Source organism: Scyliorhinus torazame, chromosome 6 (assembly GCF_047496885.1).
Source record: "Scyliorhinus torazame isolate Kashiwa2021f chromosome 6, sScyTor2.1, whole genome shotgun sequence".
Taxonomy (NCBI): Eukaryota; Metazoa; Chordata; class Chondrichthyes; order Carcharhiniformes; family Scyliorhinidae; genus Scyliorhinus; species Scyliorhinus torazame.
Window position 1 is genome coordinate 53,154,096 of NC_092712.1, and position 19,214 is coordinate 53,173,309.

The 19,214-nt window shown below is 71.5% G+C and overlaps 1 protein-coding gene across 2 annotated transcripts in view; it reads left to right on the forward strand.

Moving 5' to 3' along the window:
• The window catches only part of rbm33a (RNA binding motif protein 33a), a 342,024-nt gene that overhangs the window by 31,500 nt on the left and 291,310 nt on the right, over nucleotides 1-19,214 (forward strand). The gene's annotated exons all lie outside the window — the stretch shown is intronic.

The following is a 19,214-nucleotide window of genomic DNA, read 5'->3' on the forward strand; positions in this document are numbered from 1 at the left end:
TTATATGTATAGATCCAATGGATTTTTATATATTTCTATTTTTTAAAATACAATGGTTGATGAGTTGTCCATTGAAGCCAGGATGTCTCATTATAATATTTTCATAGTTCTCATTGCAATACTTCCTGCTGCTTGCCATCATTTTATGATTAACAACTGAAATCAAAATTAATAGCTGAACTCTACCAGTTGGTTGAAGGCTCAGTTAGACTGATCAATATGACTCTAGTATTATTCCCAGTCTGCCCTGAGTTAGCTAACTTTACCTGAACTCTACAAATGGGATTAAAAGGCTTGCATTTATCTAGCGCAGTTTCCCAAACATTTGGAGCTGTGGAACCCTGAGAACATCGGGGAACCCCCGAACATTCTCATGTCAATGGCTCGTTGTTGATACAATATTGGTATGAACACACAGATCAAATGTAAACATGCCTTTTAAAAAAAATAAATTTAGAGTCCCCAATTCTTTGAACTGTGGAGGGTTAGGGTTAAACTCCAGTTTACCTACCCTGCACCTCTTTGGGTTGTGGGGGTGAGACCCACGCAGACACTGGGAGAATGTACGAACTCCACACGGACAGTGACCCGGGGCCAGGATCGAACCTGAGTCCTCAGCGTCGTGAGGCCCTGGAAACAAGTCTTTTCTAGCGAGATCTATGCACATATTAAGAAATAGAAAGAGGCACAGGGTCACAAATACAATCACCAGCTAAATGGCCCCTCACATTAAACCTCAAGACAAGCCACCCTCCCATAGCTCCTCAACATTAACCGCTGGAAATCTGGTGGTAATTGAAAAGTTCTCTTATTAAAAAGATACTTGCTGCCCCTTAATCGGAAAAATTGAAGAAAAAAATTAAATGTAAAAAGACACACTTGTGTCTTAGCTTTTGTCATTTTTAATGTGAGGAGTGATGCCGGAAAGGTGATTCTCGTATTGGTCACAAGCACCATTGGTCTCTCACTCACCTCTCTGTCTGTGTCTCTCTCATCATGGAATGTACAGTGCAGAAGGAGGCCATTTGGCCCATCAAGTCTGCACCAGCTCTTGGAAAGAGCACCCTACTTAAGCCCTCGCCTCCACCCTAACCCTGTACACAACCTATCCTTTTTGGACACGAAGGGGCAATTTAGCATGGCCAATCCACCTAACCTGCACATCTTTGGTCTGTGGGAGGAAACCGGAGCACCTGGAGGAAACCTACACAGGCACGGGAGAAAGTGCAAACTCCACTGAGACAGTCACCCAAGGCCGGAATTGAACACTGGAGCTGTAAGGCAGCAGTGCTAACCACTGTGCTACCGTGCCGCCCATCTGTGTGTCTCTCTGTCTGTGTGTCTCTCTGTCTGTGTGTCTCTCTGTCTGTGTGTCTCTCTGTCTGTGTGTCTCTCTGTCTGTGTCTCTCTCTGTCTGTGTCTCTCTCTGTCTGTGTCTCTCTCTGTCTGTGTCTCTCTCTGTCTGTGTCACTCTCTGTCTGTGTCACTCTCTGTCTGTGTCACTCTCTGTCTGTGTCACTCTCTGTCTGTGTGTCTCTGTCTGTGTGTCTCTCCCACCCGGTGTGTCTCTCCCACCCGGTGTGTCTCTCCCACCCGGTGTGTCTCTCCCACCCGGTGTGTCTCTCCCACCCGGTGTGTCTCTCCCACCCGGTGTGTCTCACTCTCGGTGTGTCTCTCCCTCTCTCACTCTCTGTGTGTCTCTCCCTGTCTCACTCTCTGTGTGTCTCTCCCTCTCTCACTCTCTGTTTCTGTGTGTCTCTCCCTCTCTCACTCTCTGTTTCTGTGTCTCTCTCCCTCTCTGTTTCTGTGTGTCTCTCGCTCTCACTCTCTGTTTCTGTGTGTCTCTCACGCTCTCACTCTCTGTTTCTGTGTGTCTCTCACGCTCTCACTCTCTGTTTCTGTGTGCCGCTCTCTGTTTCTGTGTGCCGCTCTCTGTTTCTGTGTGCCGCTCTCTGTTTCTGTGTGCCGCTCTCTGTTTCTGTGTGCCGCTCTCTGTTTCTGTGTGCCGCTCTCTGTTTCTGTGTGCCGCTCTCTGTTTCTGTGTGCCGCTCTCTGTTTCTGTGTGCCTCTCTCTGTTTCCCCCAAATCTCGCGCGTGCTCGCCCCCATCCCCCATCTTGCGCGTGCTTGCCCCGCCCCTCCCCTCCCCCATCTCTCGCGCGCTCGCCCCGCCCCTCCCCCATCTCACGCGTGCTTGTCCCTCTTCCCCCCCCCCCATCTCGCGCGTGCCCGTCCCTCTTCCCCCCCCCCCATCTCGCGCGTGCTCGTCCCTCCCCCATCTCGCGCGTGCTCGTTCCCCCCCAATCTCGCGCGTGCTCGTCCCTCCCCCCCCCCCCCAAATCTCGCGCGTGCTCGTCCCTCCCCCCCATCTCGCGCGTGCTCGTCTCCCCCCCCCCCATCTCGCGCGTGCTCGTCTCCCCCCCCCCCATCTCGCGCGTGCTCGTCTCCCCCCCCCCCCCATCTCGCGCGTGCTCGTCTCCCCCCCCCCCCATCTCGCGCGTGCTCGTCTCCCCCCCCCGCATCTCGCGCGTGCTCGTCTCCCCCCCCCCCATCTCGCACGTGCTCGTCTCCCCCCCCCCCCCCCATCTCGCACGTGCTCGTCTCCCCCCCCCCCCATCTCGCGCGTGCTCGTCTCCCCCCCCCCCCATCTCGCGCGTGCTCGCCCCCCCCCCCCCCATCTCGCGCGTGCTCGCCCCCCCCCCATCTCGCGCGTGCTCGTCCCCCCCCCCATCTCGCGCGTGCTCGTCCCCCCCCCCATCTCGCGCGTGCTCGTCCCCCCCCCCATCTCGCGCGTGCTCGTCCCCCCCCCATCTCGCGCGTGCTCGTCCCCCCCCCCCCCCATCTCGCGCGTGCTCGTCCCCCCCCCCCCATCTCGCGTGTGCTCGTCCCCCCCCCCCCCATCTCGCGCGTGCTGGTCTCTCCTCCCCCCCCCATCTCGCGCGTGCTGGTCTCTCCTCCCCCCCCCCCCCCCCCCCCCCATCTCGCGCGTGCTCGTCCCTCTCTCTCTTCCCCCCCCATCTCGCGCGTGCTCCCCCCCCCCCATCTCGCGTGTGCTTATCCCTCCCCCCCCCCATCTCGCGTGTGCTTGTCCCTCACCCCCCCCATCTCGCGTGTGCTCGTCCGCCACCCCCATCTCGCGCGTGCTCGTCCCTCTCTTCCCCCCCCCCCCCCCCAAGCTCGCGCGTTCTCGTCCCTCTCTCTTCCCCCCCCCCCCCCCAGCTCGCGCGTGCTCGTCCCTCTCTTCCCCCCCCTCACCCCCCCACATCTCGCGCGTGCTCGTCCCTCTCTTTCCCCCCCCCCATCTCGCGCGTGCTTGTCCCTCCCCCTTCTCGCGCGTGCCCCCCCCAAATCTCGCGCGTGCTTCCCCCCCTCCCCCCCCCATCTCGCGCGTGCTCGTCCCTCCCCCCCATCTCGCGCGTGCTCGTCCCTCCCCCCTCCCATCTCGCGCGTGCTCGTCCCCTCCCCCCTCCCATCTCGCGCGTGTTCGTCCCTCCCCCCTCCCATCTCGCGCGTGCTCGTCCCTCCCCCTCCCAACTCGCGCGTGCTCGTCCCTCCTCCCCATCTCGCGCGTGCTCGTCCCTCTCCCCCCCCCCATCACGCGCGTGCTCGTCCCTCCCCCATCACGCGCGTGCTCGTCCCTCTCCCCCCCCCCCCCCATCACGCGCGTGCTCGTCCCTCCCCCCCATCACGCGCGTGCTCGTCCCTCCCCCATCACGCGCGTGCTCGTCCCTCCCCCATCACGCGCGTGCTCGTCCCTCCCCCATCACGCGCGTGCTCGTCCCTCCCCCATCACGCGCGTGCTCGTCCCTCCCCCATCACGCGCGTGCTCGTCCCTCCCCCATCACGCGCGTGCTCGTCCCTCCCCCATCACGCGCGTGCTCGTCCCTCCCCCATCACGCGCGTGCTCGTCCCTCCCCCATCACGCGCGTGCTCGTCCCTCCCCCATCACGCGCGTGCTCGTCCCTCCCCCATCACGCGCGTGCTCGTCCCTCCCCCATCACGCGCGTGCTCGTCCCTCCCCCATCACGCGCGTGCTCGTCCCTCCCCCATCACGCGCGTGCTCGTCCCTCCCCCATCACGCGCGTGCTCGTCCCTCCCCCATCACGCGCGTGCTCGTCCCTCCCCCATCACGCGCGTGCTCGTCCCTCCCCCATCACGCGCGTGCTCGTCCCTCCCCCATCACGCGCGTGCTCGTCCCTCCCCCATCACGCGCGTGCTCGTCCCTCCCCCATCACGCGCGTGCTCGTCCCTCCCCCATCACGCGCGTGCTCGTCCCTCCCCCATCACGCGCGTGCTCGTCCCTCCCCCATCACGCGCGTGCTCGTCCCTCCCCCATCACGCGCGTGCTCGTCCCTCCCCCATCACGCGCGTGCTCGTCCCTCCCCCATCACGCGCGTGCTCGTCCCTCCCCCATCACGCGCGTGCTCGTCCCTCCCCCATCACGCGCGTGCTCGTCCCTCCCCCATCACGCGCGTGCTCGTCCCTCCCCCATCACGCGCGTGCTCGTCCCTCCCCCATCACGCGCGTGCTCGTCCCTCCCCCATCACGCGCGTGCTCGTCCCTCCCCCATCACGCGCGTGCTCGTCCCTCCCCCATCACGCGCGTGCTCGTCCCTCCCCCATCACGCGCGTGCTCGTCCCTCCCCCATCACGCGCGTGCTCGTCCCTCCCCCATCACGCGCGTGCTCGTCCCTCCCCCATCACGCGCGTGCTCGTCCCTCCCCCATCACGCGCGTGCTCGTCCCTCCCCCATCACGCGCGTGCTCGTCCCTCCCCCATCACGCGCGTGCTCGTCCCTCCCCCATCACGCGCGTGCTCGGCCCTCCCCCATCACGCGCGTGCTCGGCCCTCCCCCATCACGCGCGTGCTCGGCCCTCCCCCATCACGCGCGTGCTCGGCCCTCCCCCATCACGCGCGTGCTCGGCCCTCCCCCATCACGCGCGTGCTCGGCCCTCCCCCATCACGCGCGTGCTCGGCCCTCCCCCATCACGCGCGTGCTCGTCCCTCCCCCATCACGCGCGTGCTCGTCCCTCCCCCATCACGCGCGTGCTCGTCCCTCCCCCATCACGCGCGTGCTCGTCCCTCCCCCATCACGCGCGTGCTCGTCCCTCCCCCATCTCGCGCGTGCTCGTCCCTACCCCCCCATCTCACGCGTGCTCGTCCCTACCCCCCCATCTCACGCGTGCTCGTCCCTCCCCCCCATCTCACGCGTGCTCGTCCCTCCCCCCCCATCTCACGCGTGCTCGTCCCTCCCCCCCTCCATCTCGCGCGTGCTCGTCCCTCCCCCCCCTCCATCTCGCGCGTGCTCGTCCCTCCCCCCCTCCATCTCGCGCGTGCTCGTCCCTCCCCCCCTCCATCTCGCGCGTGCTCGTCCCTCCCCCCCCGATCTCGCGCGTGCTCGTCCGCACCCCCCCCGATCTCGTGCGTGCTCGTCCCTCTCTCCTCCCCCCCCTTACTTGCGAGTGCTCCCCCCTCCCCCCCCCCCAATCTCGCGCGTGCTCGTCCCTCCCCCCCCTCCATCTCGCGCGTGCTCGTCCCTCCCCCCCTCCATCTCGCGCGTGCTCGTCCCTCCCCCCCTCCATCTCGCGCGTGCTCGTCCCTCCCCCCCCGATCTCGCGCGTGCTCGTCCGCACCCCCCCCGATCTCGTGCGTGCTCGTCCCTCTCTCCTCCCCCCCCTTACTTGCGAGTGCTCCCCCCTCCCCCCCCCCCAATCTCGCGCGTGCTCGTCCCTCTCTTCCCCCCCCACCCCCCCCAGCTCGCGCGTGGTCGTCCCTCTTCCCCCCCCCCCACCCAGCTCGCGCGTGCTCGTCCCTCTCCCCCCCCCCCCCCCCCCCATCTCGCACGTGCTCGTCCCTCTCTCTTCTCCCCCCCACCCCATCTCGCGCGTGCTTGTCCCCCCCCCGCTCCCCATCCCGCGCGTGCTCGTCCCTCTTTCCACCCCCCCCTTCCCGCGCGTGCTTGTCCCCCCCCCCCCCCCCCCCCCCATCTCGCGCATGCTCGGCCCTCACCCCCATCTCGCGCGTGCTCGTCCCTCCCCCCCCAGCTCGCGCGTGCTCGTCCCTCTCCCCCCCCCCCCCCATCTCGCACGTGCTCGTCCCTCTCTCTTCCCCCCACCCCATCTCGCGCGTGCTTGTTCCCCCCCCCCCGCTCCCCATCCCGCGCGTGCTCGTCCCTCTTTCCACCCCCCCCCTTCCCGCGCGTGCTTGTCCCCCCCCCCATCTCGCGCATGCTCGGCCCTCCCCCCCCCCATCTCGCGCGTGCTCGTCCCTCCCCCCCCATCTCGCGCGTGCTCGTCCCCCCCCCCCCCATCTCGCGCGTGCTCGTCCCTCCCCCCCCATCTCGCGCGTGCTCGTCCCTCCCCCCCCCATCTCGCGCGTGCTCGTCCCTCCCCCCCCCATCTCGCGCGTGCTCGTCTCCCCCCCCCCCCCATCTCGCGCGTGCTCGTCCGTCCCCCCCCATCTCGCGCGTGCTCGTCCCCGTCCCCCCCCCCACTTCTCGCGCGTGCTCGTCCCCGTCCCCCCCCATCTCGCGCGTGCTCGTCGTCCCCCCCCCCATCTCGCGCATGCTCGGCCCTCCCCCCCCCCATCTCGCGCGTGCTCGTCCCTCCCCCCCCCCATCTCGCGCGTGCTCGTCCCCCCCCCCCATCTCGCGCGTGCTCGTCCCTCCCCCCCCCCATCTCGCGCGTGCTCGTCCCTCCCCCCCCCATCTCGCGCGTGCTCGTCCCTCCCCCCCCCCCATCTCGCGCGTGCTCGTCCCCCCCCCCCCCATCTCGCGCGTGCTCGTCCGTCCGCCCCCATCTCGCGCGTGCTCGTCCCCGTCCCCCCCCCCACTTCTCGCGCGTGCTGGTCCCCCCCCCCCCCATCTCGCGCGTGCTCGTCGTCCCCCCCCCCATCTCGCGCGTGCTGGTCTCTTCCCCCCCCCCCCCCCCCCATCTCGCGCGTGCTCGTCCCTCCTCCCCCCCCCCCCATCTCGCGCGTGCTCGTCCCTCCCCCCCCCCAATCTCGCGCGTGCCCGTCCCTCCCCCCCCCCCCCCCCATCTCGCGTGTGCTTATCCCTCCCCCTCCCATCTCGCGTGTGCTTGTCCCTCACACCCCCCCATCTCGCGCGTGCTCGTCCGCCGCCCCCATCTCGCGCGTGCTCGTCCTTCTCTCCCCACCCCATCTCGCGCGTGCTCGTCCCTCTCTCTTTCCCCCCCCCCCCAGCTCGCGCGTGCTCGTCCCTCTCTTTCCCCCCCCCCATCTCGCGCGTGCTTGTCCCTCCCCCTTCTCGCGCGTGCTTGTCCCTCCCCCTTCTCGCGCGTGCTTCCCCCCTCCCCCCCCATCTCGCGCGTGCTCGTCCCTCCCCCCCCATCTCGCGCGTGCTCGTCCCTCCCCCCCCATCTCGCGCGTGCTCGTCCCTCCCCCCCCATCTCGCGCGTGCTCGTCCCTCCCCCCCCATCTCGCGCGTGCTCGTCCCTCCCCCCCCCCCATCTCGCGCGTGCTCGTCCCTCCCCTTCTCGCGCGTGCTCGTCCGCCCCATCCCCCATCACGCGCGTGCTCGTCCCTCCCCCATCACGCGCGTGCTCGTCCCTCCCCCATCTCGCGCGTGCTCGTCCCTACCCCCCCATCTCACGCGTGCTCGTCCCTACCCCCCATCTCACGCGTGCTCGTCCCTCCCCCCCATCTCACGCGTGCTCGTCCCTCCCCCCCTCCATCTCGCGCGTGCTCGTCCCTCCCCCCCTCCATCTCGCGCGTGCTCGTCCCTCCCCCCCTCCATCTCGCGCGTGCTCGTCCCTCCCCCCCCGATCTCGCGCGTGCTCGTCCGCACCCCCCCCCCATCTCGCGCGTGCTCGTCCCTCTCTCCTCCCCCCCCCAATCTTGTGCGTGCTCGTCCCTCTCTCCTCCCCCCCCCTTACTTGCGAGTGCTCCCCCCTCCCCCCCCCCCCAATCTCGCGCGTGCTCGTCCCTCTCTTCCCCCCCCACCCCCCCCAGCTCGCGCGTGGTCGTCCCTCTTCCCCCCCCCCCCACCCAGCTCGCGCGTGCTCGTCCCTCTCCCCCCCCCCCCCCCCATCTCGCACGTGCTCGTCCCTCTCTCTTCTCCCCCCCACCCCATCTCGCGCGTGCTTGTCCCCCCCCCGCTCCCCATCCCGCGCGTGCTCGTCCCTCTTTCCACCCCCCCCTTCCCGCGCGTGCTTGTCCCCCCCCCCCCCCCATCTGGCGCATGCTCGGCCCTCACCCCCATCTCGCGCGTGCTCGTCCCTCCCCCCCCAGCTCGCGCGTGCTCGTCCCTCTCCCCCCCCCCCCCCCCCATCTCGCACGTGCTCGTCCCTCTCTCTTCTCCCCCCCACCCCATCTCGCGCGTGCTTGTTCCCCCCCCCCCGCTCCCCATCCCGCGCGTGCTCGTCCCTCTTTCCACCCCCCCCCTTCCCGCGCGTGCTTGTCCCCCCCCCCATCTCGCGCATGCTCGGCCCTCCCCCCCCCCATCTCGCGCGTGCTCGTCCCTCCCCCCCCCATCTCGCGCGTGCTCGTCCCCCCCCCCCATCTCGCGCGTGCTCGTCCCTCCCCCCCCATCTCGCGCGTGCTCGTCCCTCCCCCCCCCCCATCTCGCGCGTGCTCGTCCCTCCCCCCCCCATCTCGCGCGTGCTCGTCCCTCCCCCCCCCCCATCTCGCGCGTGCTCGTCTCCCCCCCCCCCATCTCGCGCGTGCTCGTCCGTCCCCCCCCATCTCGCGCGTGCTCGTCCCCGTCCCCCCCCCCACTTCTCGCGCGTGCTCGTCCCCGTCCCCCCCCATCTCGCGCGTGCTCGTCGTCCCCCCCCATCTCGCGCATGCTCGGCCCTCCCCCCCCCCATCTCGCGCGTGCTCGTCCCTCCCCCCCCCCATCTCGCGCGTGCTCGTCCCCCCCCCCATCTCGCGCGTGCTCGTCCCTCCCCCCCCATCTCGCGCGTGCTCGTCCCTCCCCCCCCCATCTCGCGCGTGCTCGTCCCTCCCCCCCCCCATCTCGCGCGTGCTCGTCCCCCCCCCCCCCATCTCGCGCGTGCTCGTCCGTCCCCCCCCATCTCGCGCGTGCTCGTCCCCGTCCCCCCCCCACTTCTCGCGCATGCTGGTCCCCCCCCCCCCCCCCCATCTCGCGCGTGCTCGTCGTCCCCCCCCCATCTCGCGCGTGCTGGTCTCTCCCCCCCCCCCATCTCGCGCGTGCTCGTCCCTCCTCCCCCCCCCCATCTCGCGCGTGCTCGTCCCTCCCCCCCCCCCCCCAATCTCGCGCGTGCTCGTCCCTCCCCCCCCCCCCCATCTCGCGTGTGCTTATCCCTCCCCCTCCCATCTCGCGTGTGCTTGTCCCTCACACCCCCCCATCTCGCGCGTGCTCGTCCTTCTCTCCCCACCCCATCTCGCGCGTGCTCGTCCCTCTCTCTTTCCCCCCCCCCAGCTCGCGCGTGCTCGTCCCTCTCTTTCCCCCCCCCCATCTCGCGCGTGCTTGTCCCTCCCCCTTCTCGCGCGTGCTTGTCCCTCCCCCTTCTCGCGCGTGCTTCCCCCCTCCCCCCCCATCTCGCGCGTGCTCGTCCCTCCCCCCCCATCTCGCGCGTGCTCGTCCCTCCCCCCCCATCTCGCGCGTGCTCGTCCCTCCCCCCCCATCTCGCGCGTGCTCGTCCCTCCCCCCCATCTCGCGCGTGCTCGTCCCTCCCCCCCCCCCCCATCTCGCGCGTGCTCGTCCCTCCCCTTCTCGCGCGTGCTCGTCCGCCCCATCCCGCGCGTGCTCGTCCGCCCCACCCCCCCCCATCTCGCGCGTGCTCGTCTGCCCCCCCCCCTATCTCGCGCGTGCTCGTCCCTCTTCCCCCCCCCCCCATCTCGCGCGTGCTCGTCCGCCCCCCCCCCGCCCCATCTCGTGCGTGCTCGTCCCTCTTTCCCCCCCCCCCTGATCCCGCGCGTGCTTGTCCCTCTCTCTCCCACCCCCCCCATCTCGCACGTTCTCGTCCCTCTCTCTTCTCTTCTCCCCCCCCCACCTCGCGCGTGCTCGTCACTCTTTCCCCCCCCCCCCCCATCTCGCGCGTCCCTCTCTCCTCCCCACCCCAACTCGCGCGTGCTCGTCCCTCTCTCTCTCCCACCCCCCCCCCCCCGCCCAGCTCGCGCGTGCTCGTCCCTCTCTTCCCTCCCCCCAGCTCGCGCGTGGTCGGCCCTCTCTTTCCCCCCCCCCCCCCACAATCTCGAGCGTGCTCGTCCCTCTCTTCCCACCCCCCCATGTTGCGCGTGCTCGTCCCTCTCTTTCTCCCCCCCCCATCTCTCGCGTGCTCGTCCCTCCCCCCCCATCTCGCGCGTGCTCGTCCCTCCCCCTCCCATCTCGCGCGTGCTCGTCCCTCCCCCTCTCATCTCGCGCGTGCTCGTCCCTCCCCCTCCCATCTCGCGCGTGCTCGTCCCTCCCCCTCCCATCTCGCGCGTGCTCATCCCTCCCCCTCCCATCTCGCGCGTGCTCGTCCCTCCCCCTCCCATCTCGCGCGTGCTCGTCCCTCCCCCTCCCATCTCGCGCGTGCTCGTCCCTCCCCCCCATCTTGCGCGTGCTCGTCCCTCCCCCCCATCTTGCGCGTGCTCGTCCCTCCCCCCCATCTCGCGCGTGCTCGTCCCTCCACCCCCCCCATCTCGCGCGTGCTCGTCCCTCCCCCCCCATCTCGCGCGTGCTCGTCCCCCACCCCCCATCTCGCGCGTGCTCGTCCCTCCCCCCCATCTCGCGCGTGCTCGTCCCTCCCCCCCCATCTCGCGCGTGCTCGTCCCTCCCCCCCATCTCGCGCGTGCTCGTCCCTCCCCCCCATCTCGCGCGTGCTCGTCCCTCCCCCCCATCTCGCGCGTGCTCGTCCCTCCCCCCCATCTCGCGCGTGCTCGTCCCTCCCCCCCCATCTCGCGCGTGCTCGTCCCTCCCCCCCATCTCGCGCGTGCTCGTCCCTCCCCCCCATCTCGCGCGTGCTCGTCCCTCCCCCCCATCTCGCGCGTGCTCGTCCCTCCCCCCCATCTCGCGCGTGCTCGTCCCTCCCCCCCATCTCGCGCGTGCTCGTCCCTCCCCCCCATCTCGCGCGTGCTCGTCCCTCCCCCATCTCACGCGTGCTCGTCCCTCCCCCCCCATCTCGCACGTGCTCGTCCCTCCCCCCCATCTCGCGCGTGCTCGTCCCTCCCCCCCATTTCGCGCGTGCTCGTCCCTCCCCCCCATCTCGCGCGTGCTCGTCCCTCCCCATCTCGCGCGTGCTCGTCCCTCCCCCCCAACTCGCGCGTGCTCGTCCCTCCCCCTCCCATCTCGCGCGTGCTCGTCCCTCCCCCTCCCATCTCGCGCGTGCTCGTCCCTCCCCCTCCCATCTCGCGCGTGCTCGTCCCTCCCCCTCCCATCTCGCGCGTGCTCGTCCCTCCCCCTCCCATCTCGCGCGTGCTCGTCCCTCCCCCTCCCATCTCGCGCGTGCTCGTCCCTCCCCCCCCCATCTTGCGCGTGCTCGTCCCTCCCCTCCCATCTTGCGCGTGCTCGTCCCTCACCCCCATCTCGCGCGTGCTCGTCCCTCCCCCTCCCCCCCCATCTCGCGCGTGCTCGGCCCTCCCCCCCATCTCGAGCGTGCTCCCCCCCTCCCCCCCCCCATCTCGAGCGTGCTCCCCCTCCCCCCCCCCATCTCGAGCGTGCTCCCCCCTCCCCCCCATCTTGCGCGTGCTCGTCCCTCCCCCCACATCTCGCGCGTGCTCATCCCTCCCCCCCATCTCGCGCGTGCTCGTTCCCCCCCCCATCTCGCTCGTGCTCGTCTCCCCCCCATCTCGCGCGTGCTCGTCTCCCCCCCCATCTCGCGCGTGCTCGCTCTCCCCCCATCTCGCGCGTGCTCGTCCCCCCCCCCATCTCGCGCGTGCTCGTCCCTCCCCCCCCCAACTCGCGCGTGCTCGTCCCTCCTCCCCCATCCCGCGCGTGCTCGTCCCTCTTTCCACCCCCCCCCTTCCCGCGCGTGCTTGTCCCCCCCCCCATCTCGCGCATGCTCGGCCCTCCCCCCCCCATCTCGCGCGTGCTCGTCCCTCCCCCCCCCATCTCGCGCGTGCTCGTCCCCCCCCCCCATCTCGCGCGTGCTCGTCCCTCCCCCCCCCCCATCTCGCGCGTGCTCGTCCCTCCCCCCCCCATCTCGCGCGTGCTCGTCCCTCCCCCCCCCATCTCGCGCGTGCTCGTCCCTCCCCCCCCCCATCTCGCGCGTGCTCGTCCCCCCCCCCATCTCGCGCGTGCTCGTCCCCGCCCCCCCCCCACTTCTCGCGCGTGCTGGTCCCCCCCCCCCATATCTCGCGCGTGCTCGTCGTCCCCCCCCCATCTCGCGCGTGCTGGTCTCTCCCCCCCCCCCCCATCTCGCGCGTGCTCGTCCCTCCTCCCCCCCCCCATCTCGCGCGTGCTCGTCCCTCCCCCCCCCCCAATCTCGCGCGTGCTCGTCCCTCCCCCCCCCCCATCTCGCGTGTGCTTATCCCTCCCCCTCCCATCTCGCGTGTGCTTGTCCCTCACACCCCCCCATCTCGCGCGTGCTCGTCCGCCGCCCCCATCTCGCGCGTGCTCGTCCTTCTCTCCCCACCCCATCTCGCGCGTGCTCGTCCCTCTCTCTTCCCCCCCCCCCCCTAGCTCGCGCGTGCTCGTCCCTCTCTTTCCCCCCCCCCATCTCGCGCGTGCTTGTCCCTCCCCCTTCTCGCGCGTGCTTCCCCCCCTCCCCCCCCATCTCGCGCGTGCTCGTCCCTCCCCCCATCTCGCGCGTGCTCGTCCCTCCCCCCCCATCTCGCGCGTGCTCGTCCCTCCCCCCCCCATCTCGCGCGTGCTCGTCCCTCCCCCCCATCTCGCGCGTGCTCGTCCCTCCCCCCCCCCCCCCCATCTCGCGCGTGCTCGTCCCTCCCCTTCTCGCGCGTGCTCGTCCGCCCCATCCCCCATCCCGCGCGTGCTCGTCCGCCCCACCCCCCCCCATCTCGCGCGTGCTCGTCTGCCCCCCCCCCCCCCTATCTCGCGCGTGCTCGTCCCTCTTCCCCCCCCCCCCATCTCGCGCGTGCTCGTCCGCCCCCCCCCGCCCCATCTCGTGCGTGCTCGTCCCTCTTTCCCCCCCCCCTGATCCCGCGCGTGCTTGTCCCTCTCTCTCCCACCCCCCCCATCTCGCACGTTCTCGTCCCTCTCTCTTCTCTTCCCCCCCCCCACCTCGCGCGTGCTCGTCACTCTTTCCCCCCCCCCCCATCTCGCGCGTCCCTCTCTCCTCCCCACCCCAACTCGCGCGTGCTCGTCCCTCTCTCTCTCCCACCCCCCCCCCCCCCGCCCAGCTCGCGCGTGCTCGTCCCTCTCTTCCCTCCCCCCAGCTCGCGCGTGGTCGGCCCTCTCTTCCCCCCCCCCCCCCACAATCTCGAGCGTGCTCGTCCCTCTCTTCCCACCCCCCCATGTTGCGCGGGCTCGTCCCTCTCTTTCTCCCCCCCCAATCTCTCGCGTGCTCGTCCCTCCCCCCCCATCTCGCGCGTGCTCGTCCCTCCCCCTCCCATCTCGCGCGTGCTCGTCCCTCCCCTCCCATCTCGCGCGTGCTCGTCCCTCCCCCCTCCCATCTCGCGCGTGCTCGTCCCTCCCCCTCCCATCTCGCGCGTGCTCGTCCCTCCCCCTCCCATCTCGCGCGTGCTCGTCCCTCCCCCTCCCATCTCGCGCGTGCTCGTCCCTCCCCCTCCCATCTCGCGCGTGCTCGTCCCTCCCCCCCATCTTGCGCGTGCTCGTCCCTCCCCCCCATCTTGCGCGTGCTCGTCCCTCCCCCCCATCTCGCGCGTGCTCGTCCCTCCACCCCCCCCATCTCGCGCGTGCTCGTCCCTCCCCCCCCATCTCGCGCGTGCTCGTCCCCCACCCCCCATCTCGCGCGTGCTCGTCCCTCCCCCCCATCTCGCGCGTGCTCGTCCCTCCCCCCCCATCTCGCGCGTGCTCGTCCCTCCCCCCCATCTCGCGCGTGCTCGTCCCTCCCCCCCCATCTCGCGCGTGCTCGTCCCTCCCCCCCATCTCGCGCGTGCTCGTCCCTCCCCCCCATCTCGCGCGTGCTCGTCCCTCCCCCCCCATCTCGCGCGTGCTCGTGCCCTCCCCCCCATCTCGCGCGTGCTCGTCCCTCCCCCCCATCTCGCGCGTGCTCGTCCCTCCCCCCCATCTCGCGCGTGCTCGTCCCTCCCCCCATCTCACGCGTGCTCGTCCCTCCCCCCCCCATCTCGCACGTGCTCGTCCCTCCCCCCCCCATCTCGCTCGTGCTCGTCCCTCCCCCCCCATCTCGCGCGTGCTCGTCCCTCCCCCCCCATCTCGCGCGTGCTCGTCCCTCCCCCATCTCGCGCGTGCTCGTCCCTCCCCCCAACTCGCGCGTGCTCGTCCCTCCCCCTCCCATCTCGCGCGTGCTCGTCCCTCCCCCTCCCATCTCGCGCGTGCTCGTCCCTCCCCCTCCCATCTCGCGCGTGCTCGTCCCTCCCCCTCCCATCTCGCGCGTGCTCGTCCCTCCCCTCCCATCTCGCGCGGTGCTCGTCCCTCCCCCTCCCATCTCGCGCGTGCTCGTCCCTCCCCCCCCCATCTTGCGCGTGCTCGTCCCTCCCCTCCCATCTTGCGCGTGCTCGTCCCTCACCCCCATCTCGCGCGTGCTCGTCCCTCCCCCTCCCCCCCCATCTCGCGCGTGCTCGGCCCTCCCTCCCATCTCGAGCGTGCTCCCCCCTCCCCCCCCCATCTCGAGCGTGCTCCCCCTCCCCCCCCATCTCGAGCGTGCTCCCCCCTCCCCCCCCATCTTGCGCGTGCTCGTCCCTCCCCCCACATCTCGCGCGTGCGCGTCCTCCCCCCACATCTCGCGCGTGCTCATCCCTCCCCCCATCTCGCGCGTGCTCGTTCCCCCCCCATCTCGCTCGTGCTCGTCTCCCCCCCATCTCGCGCGTGCTCGTCTCCCCCCCATCTCGCGCGTGCTCGTCTCCCCCCCCATCTCGCGCGTGCTCGTCCCCCCCCCCATCTCGCGCGTGCTCGTCCCTCCCCCCCCAACTCGCGCGTGCTCGTCCCTCCTCCCCCATCTCGCGCGTGCTCGTCCCTCCCCCCCCCCCCATCACGCGCGTGCTCGTCCTCCCCTCCCCCCCATCTTGCGCGTGCTCGTCCTCCCCCCCCATATCTCGCGCGTGCTCGTCCCTCCCCTACCCCCCCATCTCGCGCGTGCTCGTCCCTCCCCCCCATCTCGCGCGTGCTCGCCCCCTCCCCCCATCTCGCGCGTGCTCGTCCCTCCCCCCCATCTCGCGCGTGCTCGTCCCTCCCCCATCTCACGCGTGCTCGTCCCTCCCCCCCCCATCTCTCGCGTGCTCGTCCTCCCTTCCCACCATCTCGCGCGTGCTCGGCCCTCCCCCCCATCTCGCGCGTGCTCGTCCCTCCCCCCCCCCCCATCTCGCGCGTGCTCGTCCCTCCCCCCCCCATCTCGCGCGTGCCCGACCCTCCCCCATCTCGCGCGTGCTCGTCCCTCCCCCCACCAATCTCGCGCGTGCTCGTCCCTCCCGCCCCCCCCATCTCGCGCGTGCTCGTCCCTCCCCCCCATCTCGCGCGTGCTCGTCCCTCCCCCCCCATCTCGCGCGTGCTCGTCCCTCCCCCCCATCTCGCGCGTGCTCGTCCCTCCCCCCCATCTCGCACGTGCTCGTCCCTCCCCATCTCGCGCGTGCCCGTCCCTCCCCCCCCATCGTCGCGCGTGCTCGTCCCTCCCCCCCCCAATCTCGCGCGTGCTCGCCCTCCCCCCCCCCCCCCATCTCGCGCGTGCTCGTCCCTCCCCCATCTCGCGCGTGCTCGTCCCTCCCCATCTCGCGCGTGCTCGCCCCCCCCCCATCTCGCGCGTGCTCGCCCCCCCCCCCCATCTCGCGCGTGCTCGTCCCTCCCCCCCCCATCTCGCGCGTGCTCGTCCCTCCCCCCCCCCATCTCGCCGGGCTCGTCCCTCCCCCCCCCATCTCGCGCGTGCTCGGTCCCTCCCCCATCTCGCGCGTGGCTCGTCCCTCCCCCCCCCATCTCGCGCGTGCTCGTCCCTCCCCATCTCGCGCGTGCTCGTCCCTCCACCCCCACCTCGCGCGTGCTCGTCCCTCCCCCCCACCTCGCGCGTGCTCGTCCTCCCCCCCATCTCGCGCGTGCTCGTCCCTCCCCCCCATCTCGCGCGTGCTCGTCCCTCCCCCCCCATCTCGCGCGTGCTCATCCCTCCCCCCCATCTCGCGCCGTGCTCGTCCCTCCCCCCCATCTCGCGCGGGCTCGTCCCTCCCCCATCTCGCGCGTGCTCGTCCCTCCCCCCATCTCGCGCGTGCTCGTCCCTCCACCTCCACCACACGCGTGCTCGTCCTCCCCCCCACCTCGCGCGTGCTCGTCCCTCCCCCCCCATCTCGCGCGTGCTCGTCCCTCCCCCCCATCTCGCGCGTGCTCGTCCCTCCCCATCTCGCGCGTGCTCGTCCCTCCCCCATCTCGCGCGTGCTCGTCCCTCCCCCATCTCGCGTGTGCTCATCCCTCCCCCCCATCTCGCGCGTGCTCGTCCCTCCCCCCCATCTCGCGCGTGCTCGTCCCTCCCCCATCTCGCGCGTGCTCGTCCCTCCCCCATCTCGCGCGTGCTCGTCCCTCCACCTCCACCTCGCGCGTGCTCGTCCCTCCCCCCCACCTCGCGCGTGCTCGTCCCTCCCCCCCATCTCGCGCGTGCTCGTCCCCCCCCCCCCATCTCGCGCGTGCTCGTCCCTCCCCCATCTCGCGTGTGCTCATCCCTCCCCCCCCATCTCGCGCGTGCTCGTCCCTCCCCCCCATCTCGCGCGTGCTCGTCCCTCCCCCCCCCCCCATCTCGCGCGTGCTCGTCCCTCCCTCCCCCCCCATCTCGCGCGTGCTCGTCCCTTCCTCCCCATCTCGCGCGTGCTCGTCCCTCCCCCCCCCATCTCGCGCGTGCTCGTCCCTCCCCCCCATCTCGCGCGTGCTCGTCCCTCCCCCCCCCAATCTCGCGCGTGCTCGTCCCTCCCCCCCCCCCAATCTCGCGCGTGCTCGTCCCTCCCCCCCCCCAATCTCGCGCGTGCTCGTCCCTCCCCCCCCCCATCTCGCGGCGTGCGCGTCCCGCCCCCCCCCCCCATCTCGCGCGTGCCCGTCCCTCCCCCCCCCCATCTCGCGCGTGCTCGTCCCGCCCCCCCATCTCGCTCGTGCTCGTCCCTCCCCCCCATCTCGCGCGTGCTCGTCCCTCCCCCATCTCGCGCGTGCCCGTCCCTTCCCCATCTCGCGCGTGCCCGTCCCTCCCCCATCTCGCGCGTGCCCGTCCCTCCCCCACTCGCGCGTGCCCGTCCCTCCCCCCATCTCGCGCAGAGCCCGTACCTCCTCCCCCCCCCCCCCCATCTCGCGCGTGCTCGTCCCTCCCCCCCATCTCGCGCGTGCTCGTCCCTCCCTTCCCCCCCATCTCGCGCGTGCTCGTCCCTCCCCCCCATCTCTCGCGTGCTCGTCCCTCCCCCCCATCTCTCGCGTGCTCGTCCCTCCCCCCCCATCTCGCGCGTGCCCGTCCCTCCCCCCCCATCTCGCGCGTGCTCGTCCCTCCCCCCCATCTCGCGCGTGCTCGTCCCTCCCCCCCATCTCGCGCGTGCTCGTCCCTCCCCCCATCTCGCGCGTGCTCGTCCCTCCCCATCTCGCGCGTGCTCGCCCCTCCCCCCCATCTCGCGCGTGCTCGTCCCTCCCCCCCCCCCCCAATCTCGCGCGTGCTCGGCCCTCCCCACCCCCCCCCATCTCGCGCGTGCTCGTCCCTCCACCATCTCGCGCGTGCTCGGCCCTCCCCCATCTCGCGCGTGCTCGTCCCTCCCCCATCTCGCGCGTGCTCGTCCCTCCCCCATCTCGCGCGTGCTCGTCCCTCCCCCATCTCGCGCGTGCTCGTCCCTCCCCCCCCATCTCGCGCGTGGCTCGTCCCTCCCCCCCATCTCGCGCGTGCTCGTCCTCCCCCATCTCGCGCGTGCTCGTCCCTCTCCCATCTCGCGCGTGCTCGTCCCTCCCCCCCCATCTCGCGCGTGCTCGTCCCTCCCCCATCTCGCGCGTGCTCGTCCCTCCCCCCATCTTGCGCGTGCTCGTCCCTCCCCCCCATCTCGGCGCGTGCTCGTCCCTCCCCCCCATCTCGCGCGTGCTCGTCCCTCCCCCCCATCTCGCGCGGTGCTCGTCCCTCCCCCATCTCGCGCGTGCTCGCCCCACCCATCTCGCGCGTGCTCGTCCTCCCCCCCATTCGCGCGTGCTCGTCCCTCCCCCCCCCCATTTCGCGCGTGCTCGTTCCTCCCCCCCATCTCGTGCGTGCTCGTCCCTCCCCCATCTCGCGCGTGCTCGTCCTCCCCCATCTCGCGCGTGCTCGTCCCTCCCCCATCTCGCGCGTGCTCGTCCCTCCCCCCCCATCTCGCGCGTGCTCGTCCCTCCCCCCCATCTCGCGCGTGCTAGTCCCTCCCCCCCATCTCGCGCGTGAGCTCGTCCCTCTCTCCCCCATCCATCTCGCGCGTGCTCGTCCCCATCCCCCCGTCTCGCACGTGCTCGTCCTTCCCCCCCATCTCGCCCGTGCTTGCCCTCCCTCCCCCCCCCCAATCTCGCGCGTGCTCGTCCCTCCCCCCCCCCATCTCGCGCGTGCTCGTCCCTCCCCCCCCATCTCTCGCGTGCTCGTCCCTCCCCCCCCATCTCGCGCGTGCTCGCCCCTCCCCCATCTCGCGCGTGCCCGGCCCTCCCCCATCTCGCGCGTGCCCGTCCTCCCCCCATCTCGCGCGTGCCCGTCCCTCCCCCCCATCTCGCGCGTGCTCGTCCCTCCCCCATCTCGCGCGTGCTCGTCCCTCCCACAACCCCCCATCTCGCGCGTGCTCATCCCTCCCTTCCCCCCATCTCGCGCGTGCTCGTCCCTCCCCCCCATCTCGCGCGTGCTCGTCCCTCCCCCCACATCTCGCGCGTGCTCGTCCCTCCCCCCCATCTCGCGCGTGCTCGTCCCTCCCCCCCATCTCGCGCGTGCCCGTCCCTCCCCCCCATCTCGCGCGTGCCCGTCCCTCCCCCCCATCTCGCGCGTGCTCGTCCCTCCCCCCCATCTCGCGCGTGCTCGTCCTCCCACAACCCCCATCTCGCGCGTGCTCATCCCTCCCTTCCCCCCATCTCGCGCGTGCTCGTCCCTCCCCCCCCAGCTCGCGCGTGCTCGTCCCTCCCCCCCCATCTCGCGCGTGCTCGGTCCCTCCCCCCATCTCGCGCGTGCTCGTCCCTCCCCCCCCCCATCTCGCGCGTGCTCGTCCCTCCCCCCCC